Source organism: Ambystoma mexicanum, chromosome 11, assembly GCF_040938575.1.
Source record: "Ambystoma mexicanum isolate Mex_15411 chromosome 11, UKY_AmexF1_1, whole genome shotgun sequence".
Classification (NCBI taxonomy): domain Eukaryota; kingdom Metazoa; phylum Chordata; class Amphibia; order Caudata; family Ambystomatidae; genus Ambystoma; species Ambystoma mexicanum.
In genome coordinates, this window is record NC_090934.1 from 388,861,746 (window position 1) to 388,879,487 (window position 17,742).

Below are 17,742 nucleotides of genomic sequence, written 5' to 3' on the forward strand. Positions count from 1 at the left end.
CGGGCCGGAACACTACCGTAATATATAAAATGGCAGTGAAACGCACCTGAAAATGATGAAAACACACATGAAGAAATTTTGAAATGAGAAAGGTGAACCAATATGCTGTCATTAACCCATTACTGCCCAAAATCTACATTTTATTATTAAAAAAATACCCAGAACGGGCCTGAACGCTACCCTACTATATAAAACGGAAGTGAAACTCATCTGAAAATGATGCAAACACACATGAATAACATTTTGAAATGAGACAGGGTCACCAATATGCTGTTATTAACCCATTACTACCCATAATCTACATTTTATCATGAAAAAGTATCTGGAACGGGCCGGAACGCTACCATACTATATAAAACGGCAGTGAAACTCACCTGAAAATGATGCAAACATACATGAAGAACATGTTGAAATGAGAAAGGTGTGCCAATATGCTGTCATTAACCCATTACTGCCCAAAATCTACATTTTATCACGAAAAAGTACCCGGAACGGGCCGGAACACTACCTTAATTTAAAAAATGGCAGTGAAACTCACATGAAAATGATGCAAACACACATGAAGAACATTTTTAAATGAGAAAGGTGCACCAATATGCTGTCATTAACCCATTACTGCCCAAAATCTACATTTTATCACGAAAAAGTACCCTAAACGGTCCGGAACGCTACCCTACTATATAAAACAGAAGTGAAACTCACCTGAAAATGATGCAAACGCACATAAAGAACATTTTGAAATGAGAAAGGTGCACCAATATGCTGTCATTAACCATTTACTGCCCAAACCTACATTTTATCACAAAAAAGTACCCGGAACGGGCCGGAACACTACCCTAATATATAAAATGGCAGCAAAACTCACATGAAAATGATGCAAACACGTATGAAGAACATTTTGAAATGAGAATGGTGCAACAATATGCTTTTATTAACCATTTACTGCCCAAAACCTACATTTTATCACGACAAAGTACACGGAACGGGCCGGAACACTAACCTAATATATAAAATAGCAGTGAAACTCACCTGAAAATGATGCAAACACACATGAAGAACATTCTGAAATGAGAAAGGTGCACCAATATGCTGTTATTAACCCATTACTGCCCAAAATCTACATTTTATCACAAAAAAGTACCCGGAACGGGCCGGAACACTGCCTTAATATACAAAACGGCAGTGAAACTCACATTAAAATGATGCAAACACACATGAGGAACATTTTTAAATGAGAAAGGTGCACCAATATGCTGTCATTAACCATTTACTGACCAAACCTACATTTTATCACAAAAAAGTACCCAGAACGGGCCGGAACACTACCCTAATATATAAAACGGCAGTCTAACTCACCTGAAAATGATGCAAAAACATATGAAGAACATTTTGAAATGTGAAAGGTGCACCAATATGTTGTCATTAACCATTTACTGCCCAAAACCTACATTTTATCACGACAAAGTACCCGGAACGGGCCGGAACGCTAACCTAATATATAAAACGGCAGTGAAACTCACCTGAAAATGATGCAAACATACATGAAGAACATTTTGAAATGAGAAAGGTGCACCAATATGCTGTCATTAACCAATTACTGTCCAAAACCTACACTTTATCACAATAAAGTACACAGATCAGGCCGGAACGCTTCCCTAATATATAAAACGGCAGTGTAACTCACCTGAAAATGATGCAAACAAACATGAAGAACATTTTGAAATGAGAAAGGTGCACCAATATGCTGTCATTAACCATTTACTGCCCAAAACCTACATTTTATCACAAAAAAGTACCTGGATCAGGCCGGAAAGCTTCCCTAATATATAAAATGGCAATGTAACTCACCTGAAAATGATGCAAACACACATGAAGAACATTTTGAAATGAGAAAGGTGCACCAATATGCTGTCATTAACCATTTAATGCCCAAAACCTACATTTTATCAGGAAAACGTACCTGGAACGGGCCGGAATGCTACCCTAATATATAAAATGGCAGCAAAACTCACCTGAAAATGATGCAAACACACATGAAGAACATTTTTAAATGAGAAAGGTGCACTAATATGCTGTCATTAACCCATTACTGCCCAAAATCTACATTTTATCACGACAAAGTACACAGAACGGGCCGAACACTACCCTAATATATAAAACGTCAGCAAAACTCACCTGAAAATGTTGCAAACACACATGAAAAACATTTTGAAATGAGAAAGGTGCACCAATATGCTGTCAATAACCCATTACTGCCCATAATCTACATTTTATCACGAAAAAGTACCCGGAACGGACCGGAACGCTTCCCATTATACAAAAACGGCAGTGAAACTGCCCTGAAAATGATGCAAGCAGACATGAAGAATATTTTGAAATGAGAAAGGTGCACCAATATATGCTGTCATTAACCATTTACTGCCCAAAACCTACATTTTATCACGAAAAAGTACCCGGAACGGGTCGGAACGCTACTCTAATATATAAAATGCTAGCGAAACTCACCTGAAAATGATGCAAACACACATGAAGAACATTTTTAAATGAGAAAGGTGCACCAATATGCTCTCTTTAACCCATTACTACCCAAAACCTACATTTTATCACAAAAAAGTACCCGGAACGGGCCGGAACACTAACGTAATATATAAAATGGCAGTGAAACGCACCTGAAAATGATGAAAACACACGTGAAAAAATTTTGAAATGAGAAAGGTGAACCAATATGCTGTTATTAACCCATTACTACCCATAATCTACATTTTATCATGAAAAAGTATCTGTAACGGGCCGGAACGCTACCATACTATATAAAACGGCAGTGAAACTCACCTGAAAATGATGCAAACATACATGAAGAACATTTTGAAATGAGAAAGGTGCGCCAATATGTTGTCATTAACCCATTACTGCCCAAAATCTACATTTTATCACGAAAAAGTATCCGGAACAGGCCGGAACGCTACCATACTATATAAAACGGCAGTGAAACTCACCTGAAAATGATGCAAACATACATTAAGAACATTTTGAAATGTGAAAAGGTGTGCCAATATGCTGTCATCAACCCATTACTGCCCAAAATCTACATTTTATCACAAAAAAGTACCTGGATCAGGCCGAAACGCTTCCCTAATATATAAAACGGCAATGTAACTCACCTGAAAATGATGCAAACACACATGAAGAACATTTTGAAATGAGAAAGGTGCACCAATATGCTGTCATTAACCATTTACTGCCCAAAACCTACATTTTATCACGAAAAAGTACCTGGAACGGGCCGGAACGCTACCCTACTATATAAAACGGCAGTTGAAGCCACCTGAAAATGATGCAAACACACATGAAGAACATTTTGAAATACGAAAGGTGCACCAATATGCTGATATTAACACATTACTGCCCAAAATCTACATTTTATCATGAAAAAGTATCCGGAACAGGCCGGAACGCTACCATACTATATAAAACGGCAGTGAAACTCACCTGAAAATGATGCAAACATACATTAAGAACATTTTGAAATGTGAAAAGGTGTGCCAATATGCTGTCATCAACCCATTACTGCCCAAAATCTACATTTTATCACAAAAAAGTACCTGGATCAGGCCGAAACGCTTCCCTAATATATAAAACGGCAATGTAACTCACCTGAAAATGATGCAAACACACATGAAGAACATTTTGAAATGAGAAAGGTGCACCAATATGCTGTCATTAACCATTTACTGCCCAAAACCTACATTTTATCAGGAAAAAGTACCCGGAACGGGCCGGAATGCCATGGGCGTAGGACATGGGGGGGACAGAGGGGACAAATCCCCCCCACAATTGTAAGTGGAGGGGATTTAATGTCATTTATCCCCCCCAGAATATGTTTGGTGTGTCGTGCAGGGATAGGTTTTTGAAGTGGGGGGAGGGGCTGCTTACATAGTAATGGTGGCAATACCCTGGGGGCAGATGGGTGATCATCTGCCCCCAGGGAAGCGGGCAAAGAAAAAAAATATATTTATTAATGTTCTTTTGGGTGGGGGGTGGGTGCGGGTGGGGCCACTAGCCACCAGGAATTCTTACAAGGGGGTGGCCCTCTCCCCTCCACCCTAAGTGGATGGGGGCACCTTATGTAGCCCTCCCTAGGGGCAGATTTCTACCCTTAGGAAGGGGTACATGTGATGCCCCCCATCCATTTGGAGTGTGGGGGAGAGGCCACTGCAAATATTGGCAGATCCAGCCCCCAAGCCTGGGGCAGTATGTTTTGCTCCCCCCGGAGGCAGATGGCCACACACATGTGCCTATCTGCCCCTATGAAAGGGGCAAAACAGATGATAACTTGTTTTGGGTGGATGTGGGGGGCCACTGAACCACCATGAATGTTATTAGTGGAAATGGGGTGGCCCTATCCCCCCCACCCCAAATGGATGGGGGGCATCTCATGTAGCCCTCCCTGGGGGCAGATTGCTAGTTTGGGTTTATCAGTGGGTTAGCCTTTTCCCTTTGCGCCCAGGTAGGTGCACCCACACATGTGAGGTACTGTTTTCGTCGAGACACCTGTGGGAACGCGGGAAGGTAGGACATCTATTGTTGGCAGCGTGTTCCGGTGGGTGGGAAGAGGGAAATGTCTCTGAAATTTGGTGAAAAAAACACAATTTTCAGACATTTCACTCTGGACACCCACCGAAACACGCTGCCAACAACACATGTCCTACCATCCTGCGTTCCTACAGGTGCCCCAACGAAAACAGTGCCTCACATGTGTGGGTGCACCTACCTGCGCACAAAGGGAAAAGGGTAACCCACTGGTAACACCAAGCCCTTCGGCAGAGCAGATTTTGCTCATGTGGACAACATACAGATTTGGGCCTATGGTGTGGAAGCCACCAAGGAAAACAGGGAACCTCATGCATTTCCAAAAAGAGGACACCTGTGGGAATCCACAGAGGTCTGACTTGCATGAATCGCCCCAGAATGTATTACCCACAATCCCCATCAAAGTCTGAAATGTTACGACCACCTACATTTGGGGAAAAAAGGGGCCAAATTTGGCCGAGATATCTTATGTAACAAAAACGTTACAAGGGATTGAATGGTGACATACCGAAATCACCAAAAAAGGCCTTGTCAGAAATACCCATGGCAGTTAAGGGGTTAAGACGGTAAAGCCCCAGAAGAGATATTGAGGGTCATTACGAGTTTGGAGGTAGCCATGGTGCTATTAGCGCCAAAGCTGCCTCCAAACTCGTGTCCGGGTTCCTTCAATGGGGGCTTACCAGGTCATTCCAACATTGGAGGACCCGGCAAGTCCCCATTCCAAATACCCATTCCCATTCGAGCCCCCATAGGGCTCAATGGGAATGGGCAGGGAGCTAATAACGGGCCCGTTAATAACGGGCCTCTTATTAGCTCCCTCGTCCCTTAGCGGATCCTGCCAAGGACGGTTGGTTTTACCAGCCGGCCTTAGTGGGACCCGCTAAGGGACCTCGTAATGCGACAGTAAGGGGTTAACGGCACCGGCATCCTTACTGGCGCCGTTAAGCCCTTACTGCCAGCCTCGTAATGAGGCCCATAATTTGTAAGGTAGCTCAGTGAGTTAATGCTCCAAATGCAGATTGTGCTCAAGAATATGTAACACCTGTGTTCAGCACCTGGCTTAATCTTCCAGTGGGATAATATGCGGAGTGAATGCATTCAGCTTCCGATGCAACACAGCATTTTCCAGGTCAATTGGTTCAGAAAAAGTGGTGGAAAACACTATTACGGTCGCTTTTTCTAATTGGCCGGATTTTCATGCATTTTCTGGGTGGAGTTCCGGAGCCGAGTGGACACACCAGGACCCCCTGTATTTCCCGCTCCACCAGACAAATGCGGCCTTACTGCCAGCATGGATACTCATGCTGGAAATAAGGAAAGGGATTCCTCTGGCATCTCCTTGTAAATTGAACCTGGTAAAAGCGGGCAGAGTCCAGAGGAAGCCATTGTCAATTCCGCCAGCAATCGCTAATTGCACAAGGTATTTACACTCTTCCAGAGTGGAAAAGCAATGTGATTTCACATGCCTTTTATGCTAAAATCTTCCATTTTGTGGCGGAAAAGTAAAACATTGCGCCAATGGAAGTGGTCCACTCCATGCAGTTTACTCTGTGCCTTGATGCTTGGGGGTTTTGCGTGATGCTACACATGTAATAAATAAATAAATACATTTAACATGATCCCAGATAAATGGCAATTCATGGTCAGAATGAGTGAGCATGGCATGTCACTGGTAAGAGGGTGTCCTGTGCTTCTTGAGTGCGTTGGCAAATGCCCTTAATTGCCATCTCACATTAAACAGGTGCTTAAACCCATCAATGTGGATTGCTCAATAACAAGTCGACAGAGGTATTTCAAATGGACAATTTAGCTCTTTGGGTGACATTGTCAAAGTGGGAGAATGTTGCCCAGAATGTGCCACTTTCTCTGCGGAGTGAATTGTGCCCACCCCGAGGAAAAAGTGTGAAAAACCCACAAGGGCACCGTGCTCTGCTCTTTCTGGGTGTGTCTTCCCCACAGGGCGACAGATGCCGACTCAGACATGGGTAAGTCTCAGGTGGCAAGGCTGTACCCTAGTTGATGTGGCAAAGGATTCCAGACATCTTAGGCTGATAACATTAGTAGCATTGAGTTACATGCCACCTGACAGGTATGTGTGATAAATTAGCAAAGCAGAGCTGTTAGTGGGCTAAAGCAGGAGGCAATGTCTGCCCACCCTCAAAGGGTACAAACGACCAAAAGAAATAGGCCCTTCCCCCATCATGGCTGTAAAGGCCAGGCTCCAAACCAGGGCAAGAATGCCCTCCAATCATCCATGCCCACGCGTAGTGTACCCCTCGTGCTCCAGGAACCTGTTGAGCAACCTCTGTGCTTTCCAGATGATACTAACATTATTTAAAACCAGAAATCTAAAAATTAATCGCTTAATTGCAGCTGGAAATGAGCTCCTGACGTGATCAAAATGTCTTAACCAAGTGTGACATCATCCCCTTCATTTATAAGCAATATGTGTGTTCTCGCGTTTCTTCATCCACTGAAATACTGTTAGAAACAAAGGCAAGAGTTGTGTCTCTTGTGTAGGCATTAGGAAGGCAGGTGCCAGCCTCTGGCATAATATGCCCATGTTCTTCCAATATTGGCTAGCTGTTGCCCTCTCATGGCCAGGTAGAACCGTTATAGCAGTGACTGGCAAATGTCTTTCCCCGGCAGACAGTAAAGCGGAAATAAGAGGCCAATTGAAGACACGGAACAAATAGCAGTTAAGACAGACTGTAGCTGCCATTGCTGTGTTAGAAAGAATATGTTGAGTGTTCAAGCAAGGAGGTATGTATTAAGCAAGCAAGCAGTGGGGCAAGGGAGAGGCAAAGAAAGGCCAGAGGGGCTCTTTGAATAGTGTAACAGGGCAGAGGACCCATGCTCCACCGTCCTAGTAACATATGAGAAAGGCAAATAGATCACGCATTGCAGCAAATGTTAAACGAAAAAGGAACAGAGTCCAGCTCTGCATTCAGAATAACAAAGGCAAAGAAAGGCTAGGCTCTAAAGCCAGCATGAGATGGATTGAGAGGGACCAGACTCATTGTGTGAGACTGCCCGGCCCTCCCAGGAGTGCTGGAGGGGCAGCCCACATAGCGGGCTACCCCTCTGGCCAAACCCCATGGTCCACATACACCCCACCTACGAGGCATCCCCCGGATCCGACGCATCCAGCCGCGGACCTGGGGAGTGCTTATTAGGGGGTGGGCTTGCGATCGCTCATCCTCCTTGTTTGCTGTACCCCCCCACACCCGCTGGAGGACAGTCAAAGCATCAACATCACACACCTGGTCCCTCTACTCCAATAACAGGGCTTACTCAGAGGTACAAGCAAGATTTCCTCTTTCTTTGAAACCCCCATCCTTCCATTCCAAGAGACACACACGTCTCCTTGCCCCACACAAAAAAGTAGCAACTTGCAGTTGGTAGAAAAGGCTGCAACTCCTTTATTTGGCAGGAGTCCACTTACAGGTGATCTGTCTCTTAACGAGCTGGCGTCCTAGCTGTGGTCCACTGGAAGTAATTGTTATTTCCTCTCTCTTACCATGAGCGCATAGTCAGATGACAAATCCAGAAATGCAACATATAAAGACATGTCTTTGCTGCTGTATCCTTTAATTTTCTTCTGTTTTCTTTTCTTCTTTTCTCTTGTTTTATACAGTGATATTTGTGAGTTAATACGTACTGCTATTTTAATTTTAATGTTGTAAAAAGTCGAGTTCTTTGACTAAAACACAATAAATAAATTAAAAAGCTAAGTCCCCAAGGTGTCCTCTGTTCCCCCCAGATTTTATGTGTCTCCTACGCCCCTGCGGAATGCTACCCTAATATATAAAACGTCAGCGAAACGCACCTGAAAATGATGCAAAAACACACATGAAGAACATTTTTAAATGAGAAAGGTGCACCAATATGCTGTCATTAACCCATTACTGCCCAAAACCTACATTTTATCACGAAAAAGTACACAGACCCGGCCGGAACACTACTCTAATATATAAAATGGCAGTAAAACTCACCTGAAAATGTTGCAAACGCACATGAAGAACATTTTGAAATGAGAAAGGTGCACCAATATGCTGTCATTAACCATTTGCTGCCCAAACCTACATTTTATCACAAAAAAGTACCCGGAACGGGCCGGAAGACTACCCTAATATAGAAAATGGCAGCGAAACTCACCTGAAAATGATGCAAACACGTATGAAGAACATTTTGAAATGAGAAAGGTGCACCAATATGCTGTCATTAACCATTTGCTGCCCAAAACCTACATTTTATCAGGAAAACGTACCTGGAACGGACCGGAATGCTACCCTAATATATAAAACGGCAGCAAAACACACCTGAAAATGATGCAAACACACATGAAGAACATTTTTAAATGAGAAAAGTGCACCAATATGCTGTCATTAACCCATTACTGCCCAAAACTTACATTTTATCACGAAAAAGTACACAGAACGGGCCGGAACACTACCCTAATATATAAAACGGCAGCAAAACTCACCTGAAAATGTTGCAAACACACATGAAAAACATTTTGAAATGAGAAAGGTGCACCAATATGCTGTCAATAACCCATTACTGCCCATAATTTACATTTTATCACGAAAAAGTACCCGGAACGGACCGGAACGCTTGCCATTATATAAAACGGCAGTGAAACTGACCTGAAAATGATGCCAGCGCACATGAAGAACATTTTTAAATGAGAAAGGTGCACCAATATGCTGTCATTAACCCATTACTGCCCAAAATCTACATTTTATCACAAAAAAGTACCCTAAACGGGCCGGAACGCTACCTACTATATAAAACAGAAGTGAAACTTACCTGAAAATGATGCAAAAGCACATGAAGAACATTTTGAAATGAGAAAGGTGCACCAATATGCTGTCATTAACCATTTACTGCCCAAACATACATTTTATCACAAAAAAGTACCCGGAACGGGCGGAACACTACCCTAATATATAAAATGGCAGCAAAACTCCCCTGAAAATGATGCAAACACGTATGAAGAACATTTTGAAATGAGAATGGTGCAACAATATGCTTTTATTAACCATTTACTGCCCAAAACCTACATTTTATCACGACAAAGTACACGGAACGGGCCGGAAAAAACACTAACCTAATATATAAAATAGCAGTGAAACTCACCTGAAAATGATGCAAACACACATGAAGAACATTCTGAAATGAGAAAGGTGCACCAATATGCTGTTATTAACCCATTACTGCCCAAAATCTACATTTTATCACAAAAAAGTACCCGGAACGGGCCGGAACACTACCTTAATATACAAAACGGCAGTGAAACTCACATGAAAATGATGCAAACACACAAGAGGAACATTTTTAAATGAGAAAGGTGCACCAATATGCTGTCATTAACCATTTACTGACCAAACCTACATTTTATCACAAAAAAGTACCTAGAACGGGCCAGAACACTACCCTAATATATAAAACGGTTGTCTAACTCACATAAAAATGATGCAAAAACATATGAAGAACATTTTGAAATGTGAAAGGTGCACCAATATGTTGTCATTAACCATTTACTGCCCAAAACCTACATTTTATCACGACAAAGTACACGGAACGGGCCGGGACGCTAACCTAATATATAAAACGGCAGTGAAACTCACCTGAAAATGATGTAAACACACATGAAGAACATTTTGAAATGAGAAAGGTGCACCAATATGCTGTCATTAACCAATTACTGTCCAAAACCTACACTTTATCACAATAAAGTACACAGATCAGGCCGGAACGCTTCCCTAATATATAAAACGGCAGTGTAACTCACCTGAAAATGATGCAAACAAACATGAAGAACATTTTGAAATGAGAAAGGTGCACCAATATGCTGTCATTAACCATTTACTGCACAAAACCTACATTTTATCACGAAAAAGTACCTGGATCAGGCCGGAACGCTTCCCTAATATATAAAATGGCAATGTAACTCACCTGAAAATGATGCAAACACACATGAAGAACATTTTGAAATGAGAAAGGTGCACCAATATGCTGTCATTAACCATTTACTGCCCAAAACCTACATTTTATCAGGAAAACGTACCCGGAACGGGCCAGAATGCTACCCTAATATATAAAACGGCAGCAAAACTCACCTGAAAATGTTGCAAACACACATGAAAAACATTTTGAAATGAGAAAGGTGCACCAATATGCTGTCAATAACCCATTACTGCCCATAATCTACATTTTATCACGAAAAAGTACCCGGAACGGACCGGAACGCTTCCCATTATATAAAACGGCAGTGAAACTGCCCTGAAAATGATGCAAGCAGACATGAAGAACATTTTGAAATGAGAAAGGTGCACCAATATGCTGTCATTAACCATTTCCTGCCCAAAACCTACATTTTATCACGAAAAAGTACCCTGAACGGACCGGAACGCTTCCCATTATATAAAACGGCAGTGAAACTGCCCTGAAAATGATGCAAACACACATGAAGAACATTTTTAAATGAGAAAGGTGCACCAATATGCTCTCTTTAACCCATTACTACCCAAAACCTACATTTTATCACAAAAAAGTACCCGGAACGGGCCGGAACACTACCGTAATATATAAAATGGCAGTGAAACGCACCTGAAAATGATGAAAACACACATGAAGAAATTTTGAAATGAGAAAGGTGAACCAATATGCTGTCATTAACCCATTACTGCCCAAAATCTACATTTTATTATTAAAAAAATACCCAGAACGGGCCTGAACGCTACCCTACTATATAAAACGGAAGTGAAACTCATCTGAAAATGATGCAAACACACATGAATAACATTTTGAAATGAGACAGGGTCACCAATATGCTGTTATTAACCCATTACTACACATAATCTACATTTTATCATGAAAAAGTATCTGGAACGGGCCGGAACGCTACCATACTATATAAAACGGCAGTGAAACTCACCTGAAAATGATGCAAACATACATGAAGAACATGTTGAAATGAGAAAGGTGTGCCAATATGCTGTCATTAACCCATTACTGCCCAAAATCTACATTTTATCACGAAAAAGTACCCGGAACGGGCCGGAACACTACCTTAATTTAAAAAACGGCAGTGAAACTCACATGAAAATGATGCAAACACACATGAAGAACATTTTTAAATGAGAAAGGTGCACCAATATGCTGTCATTAACCCATTACTGCCCAAAATCTACATTTTATCACGAAAAAGTACCCTAAACGGTCCGGAACGCTACCCTACTATATAAAACAGAAGTGAAACTCACCTGAAAATGATGCAAACGCACATAAAGAACATTTTGAAATGAGAAAGGTGCACCAATATGCTGTCATTAACCATTTACTGCCCAAACCTACATTTTATCACAAAAAAGTACCCGGAACGGGCCGGAACACTACCCTAATATATAAAATGGCAGCAAAACTCACCTGAAAATGATGCAAACACGTATGAAGAACATTTTGAAATGAGAATGGTGCAACAATATGCTTTTATTAACCATTTACTGCCCAAAACCTACATTTTATCACGACAAAGTACACGGAACGGGCCGGAACACTAACCTAATATATAAAATAGCAGTGAAACTCACCTGAAAATGATGCAAACACACATGAAGAACATTCTGAAATGAGAAAAGTGCACCAATATGCTGTTATTAACCCATTACTGCCCAAAATCTACATTTTATCACAAAAAAGTACCCGGAACGGGCCGGAACACTGCCTTAATATACAAAACGGCAGTGAAACTCACATTAAAATGATGCAAACACACATGAGGAACATTTTTAAATGAGAAAGGTGCACCAATATGCTGTCATTAACCATTTACTGACCAAACCTACATTTTATCACAAAAAAGTACCCAGAACGGGCCAAAACACTACCCTAATATATAAAACGGCAGTCTAACTCACCTGAAAATGATGCAAAAACATATGAAGAACATTTTGAAATGTGAAAGGTGCACCAATATGTTGTCATTAACCATTTACTGCCCAAAACCTACATTTTATCACGACAAAGTACCCGGAACGGGCCGGAACGCTAACCTAATATATAAAACGGCAGTGAAACTCACCTGAAAATGATGCAAACACACATGAAGAACATTTTGAAATGAGAAAGGTGCACCAATATGCTGTCATTAACCAATTACTGTCCAAAACCTACACTTTATCACAATAAAGTACACAGATCAGGCCGGAACGCTTCCCTAATATATAAAACGGCAGTGTAACTCACCTGAAAATGATGCAAACAAACATGAAGAACATTTTGAAATGAGAAAGGTGCACCAATATGCTGTCATTAACCATTTACTGCCCAAAACCTACATTTTATCACAAAAAAGTACCTGGATCAGGCCGGAAAGCTTCCCTAATATATAAAATGGCAATGTAACTCACCTGAAAATGATGCAAACACACATGAAGAACATTTTGAAATGAGAAAGGTGCACCAATATGCTGTCATTAACCATTTAATGCCCAAAACCTACATTTTATCAGGAAAACGTACCTGGAACGGGCCGGAATGCTACCCTAATATATGAAATGGCAGCAAAACTCACCTGAAAATGATGCAAACACACATGAAGAACATTTTTAAATGAGAAAGGTGCACTAATATGCTGTCATTAACCCATTACTGCCCAAAATCTACATTTTATCACGACAAAGTACACAGAACGGGCCGAACACTACCCTAATATATAAAACGTCAGCAAAACTCACCTGAAAATGTTGCAAACACACATGAAAAACATTTTGAAATGAGAAAGGTGCACCAATATGCTGTCAATAACCCATTACTGCCCATAATCTACATTTTATCACGAAAAAGTACCCGGAACGGACCGGAACGCTTCCCATTATACAAAAACGGCAGTGAAACTGCCCTGAAAATGATGCAAGCAGACATGAAGAATATTTTGAAATGAGAAAGGTGCATCAATATATGCTGTCATTAACCATTTACTGCCCAAAACCTACATTTTATCACGAAAAAGTACCCGGAACGGGTCGGAACGCTACTCTAATATATAAAATGCTAGCGAAACTCACCTGAAAATGATGCAAACACACATGAAGAACATTTTTAAATGAGAAAGGTGCACCAATATGCTCTCTTTAACCCATTACTACCCAAAACCTACATTTTATCACAAAAAAGTACCCGGAACGGGCCGGAACACTAACGTAATATATAAAATGGCAGTGAAACGCACCTGAAAATGATGAAAACACACGTGAAAAAATTTTGAAATGAGAAAGGTGAACCAATATGCTGTTATTAACCCATTACTACCCATAATCTACATTTTATCATGAAAAAGTATCTGGAACGGGCCGGAACGCTACCATACTATATAAAACGGCAGTGAAACTCACCTGAAAATGATGCAAACATACATGAAGAACATGTTGAAATGAGAAAGGTGTGCCAATATGCTGTCATTAACCATTTACTGCCCAAAACCTACATTTTATCAGGAAAACGTACCCGGAACGGGCCGGAATGCTACCCTAATATATAAAACGGCAGCAAAACTCACCTGAAAATGATGCAAACACACATGAAGAACATTTTTAAATGAGAAAGGTGCACCAATATGCTGTCATTAACCCATTACTGCCCAAAACTTACATTTTGTCACGAAAAAGTACACAGAACGGGCCAGAACACTACCCTAATATATAAAACGGCAGCAAAACTCACCTGAAAATGTTGCAAACACACATGAAAAACATTTTGAAATGAGAAAGGTGCACCAATATGCTGTCAATAACCCATTACTGCCCATAATCTACATTTTATCACGAAAACGTACCCGGAACGGACCCGAACGCTTCCCATTATATAAAACGGCAGTGAAACTGCCCTGAAAATGATGCAAGCAGACATGAAGAACATTTTGAAATGAGAAAGGTGCACCAATATGCTGTCATTAACCATTTACTGCCCAAAACCTACATTTTATCACGAAAAAGTACCCTGAACGGACCGGAACGCTTCCCATTATATAAAACGGCAGTGAAACTGCCCTGAAAATGATGCAAACACACATGAAGAACATTTTTAAATGAGAAAGGTGCACCAATATGCTCTCTTTAACCCATTACTACCCAAAACCTACATTTTATCACAAAAAAGTACCCGGAACGGGCCGGAACACTACCGTAATATATAAAATGGCAGTGAAACGCACCTGAAAATGATGAAAACACACATGAAGAAATTTTGAAATGAGAAAGGTGAACCAATATGCTGTCATTAACCCATTACTGCCCAAAATCTACATTTTATCATAAAAAAATACCCAGAACGGGCCTGAACGCTACCCTACTATATAAAACGGAAGTGAAACTCATCTGAAAATGATGCAAACACACATGAATAACATTTTGAAATGAGACAGGGTCACCAATATGCTGTTATTAACCCATTACTACCCATAATCTACATTTTATCATGAAAAAGTATCTGGAACGGGCCGGAACGCTACCATACTATATAAAACGGCAGTGAAACTCACCTGAAAATGATGCAAACATACATGAAGAACATGTTGAAATGAGAAAGGTGCGCCAATATGCTGTCATTAACCCATTACTGCCCAAAATCTACATTTTATCACGAAAAAGTACCCGGAACGGGCCAGAACACTACCTTAATTTAAAAAACGGCAGTGAAACTCACATGAAAATGATGCAAACACACATGAAGAACATTTTTAAATGAGAAAGGTGCACCAATATGCTGTCATTAACCCATTACTGCCCAAAATCTACATTTTATCATAAAAAAAGTACCCTAAACGGTCCGGAACGCTACCCTACTATATAAAACAGAAGTGAAACTCACCTGAAAATGATGCAAACGCACATAAAGAACATTTTGAAATGAGAAAGGTGCACCAATATGCTGTCATTAACCATTTACTGCCCAAACCTACATTTTATCACAAAAAAGTACCCGGAACGGGCCGGAACACTACCTTAATTTAAAAAACGGCAGTGAAACTCACTTGAAAATGATGCCAGCGCACATGAAGAACATTTTGAAATGAGAAAGGTGCACCAATATGCTGTCATTAACCATTTACTGCCCAAAACCTACATTTTATCACGAAAAAGTACCTGGAACGGGCCGGAACGCTACCCTACTATATAAAACGGCAGTTGAAGCCACCTGAAAATGATGCAAACACACATGAAGAACATTTTTAAATGAGAAAGGTGCACCAATATGCTGTCATTAACCCATTACTGCCCAAAATCTACATTTTATCACGAAAAAGTACCCTGAACGGGCCGGAACGGAACCCTACTATATAAAACAGAAGTGAAACTCACCTGAAAATGATGCAAACGCACATGAAGAACATTTTGAAATAAGAAAGGTGCACCAATATGCTGATATTAACACATTACTGCCCAAAATCTACATTTTATCATGAAAAAGTATCCGGAACAGGCCGGAACGCTACCATACTATATAAAACGGCAGTGAAACTCACCTGAAAATGATGCAAACATACATGAAGAACATTTTGAAATGAGAAAGGTGTGCCAATATGCTGTCATCAACCCATTACTGCCCAAAATCTACATTTTATCACAAAAAAGTACCTGGATCAGGCCGAAACGCTTCCCTAATATATAAAACGGCAATGTAACTCACCTGAAAATGATGCAAACACACATGAAGAACATTTTGAAATGAGAAAGGTGCACCAATATGCTGTCATTAACCATTTACTGCCCAAAACCTACATTTTATCAGGAAAAAGTACCCGGAACGGGCCGGAATGCCATGGGCGTAGGACATGGGGGGGACAGGGGGGACAAATCCCCCCACAATTGTAAGTGGGGGGGATTTAATGTCATTTATCCCCCCCAGAATATGTTTGGTGTGTCGTGCAGGGATAGGTTTTTGAAGTGGGGGGAGGGGCTGCTTACATAGTAATGGTGGCAATACCCTGGGGGCAGATGGGTGATCATCTGCCCCCAGGGAAGCGGGCAAAGAAAAAAAATATATTTTTTAATGTTCTTTTGGGTGGGGGGTGGGTGCGGGTGGGGCCACTAGCCACCAGGAATTCTTACAAGGGGGTGGCCCTCTCCCCTCCACCCTAAGTGGATGGGGGCACCTTATGTAGCCGTCCCTAGGGGCAGATTTCTGCCCTTAGGAAGGGGTACATGTGATGCCCCCCATCCATTTGGAGTGTGGGGGAGAGGCCACTGCAAATATTGGTAGATCCAGCCCCCAAGCCTGGGGCAGTATGTTTTGCTCCCCCCGGAGGCAGATGGCCACACACATGTGCCTATCTGCCCCTAAGAAAGGGGCAAAACAAATGATAACTTGTTTTGGGTGGATGTGGGGGGCCACTGAACCACCATGAATGTTATTAGTGGAAATGGGGTGGCCCTATCCCCCCCACCCCAAATGGATGGGGGGCATCTCATGTAGCCCTCCCTGGGGGCAGATTGCTAGTTTGGGTTTATCAGTGGGTTAGCCTTTTCCCTTTGCGCCCAGGTAGGTGCACCCACACATGTGAGCTACTGTTTTCGTCGAGACACCTGTGGGAATGCGGGAAGGTAGGACATCTATTGTTGGCAGCGTGTTCCGGTGGGTGGGAAGAGGGAAATGTCTCTGAAATTTGGTGAAAAAAACACAATTTTCAGACATTTCACTCTGGACACCCACCGAAACACGCTGCCAACAACACATGTCCTACCATCCTGCGTTCCTACAGGTGCCCCAACGAAAACAGTGCCTCACATGTGTGGGTGCACCTACCTGCGCACAAAGGGAAAAGGGTAACCCACTGGTAACACCAAGCCCTTCGGCAGAGCAGATTTTGCTCATGTGGACAACATACAGATTTGGGCCTATGGTGTGGAAGCCACCAAGGAAAACAGGGAACCTCATGCATTTCTAAAAAGAGGACACCTGTGGGAATCCACAGAGGTCTGACTTGCATGAATCGCCCCAGAATGTATTAGCCACAATCCCCATCAAAGTCTGAAATGTTACGACCACCTACATTTGGGGAAAAAAGGGGCCAAATTTGGCCGAGATATCTTATGTAACAAAAACGTTACAAGGGATTGAATGGTGACATACCGAAATCACCAAAAA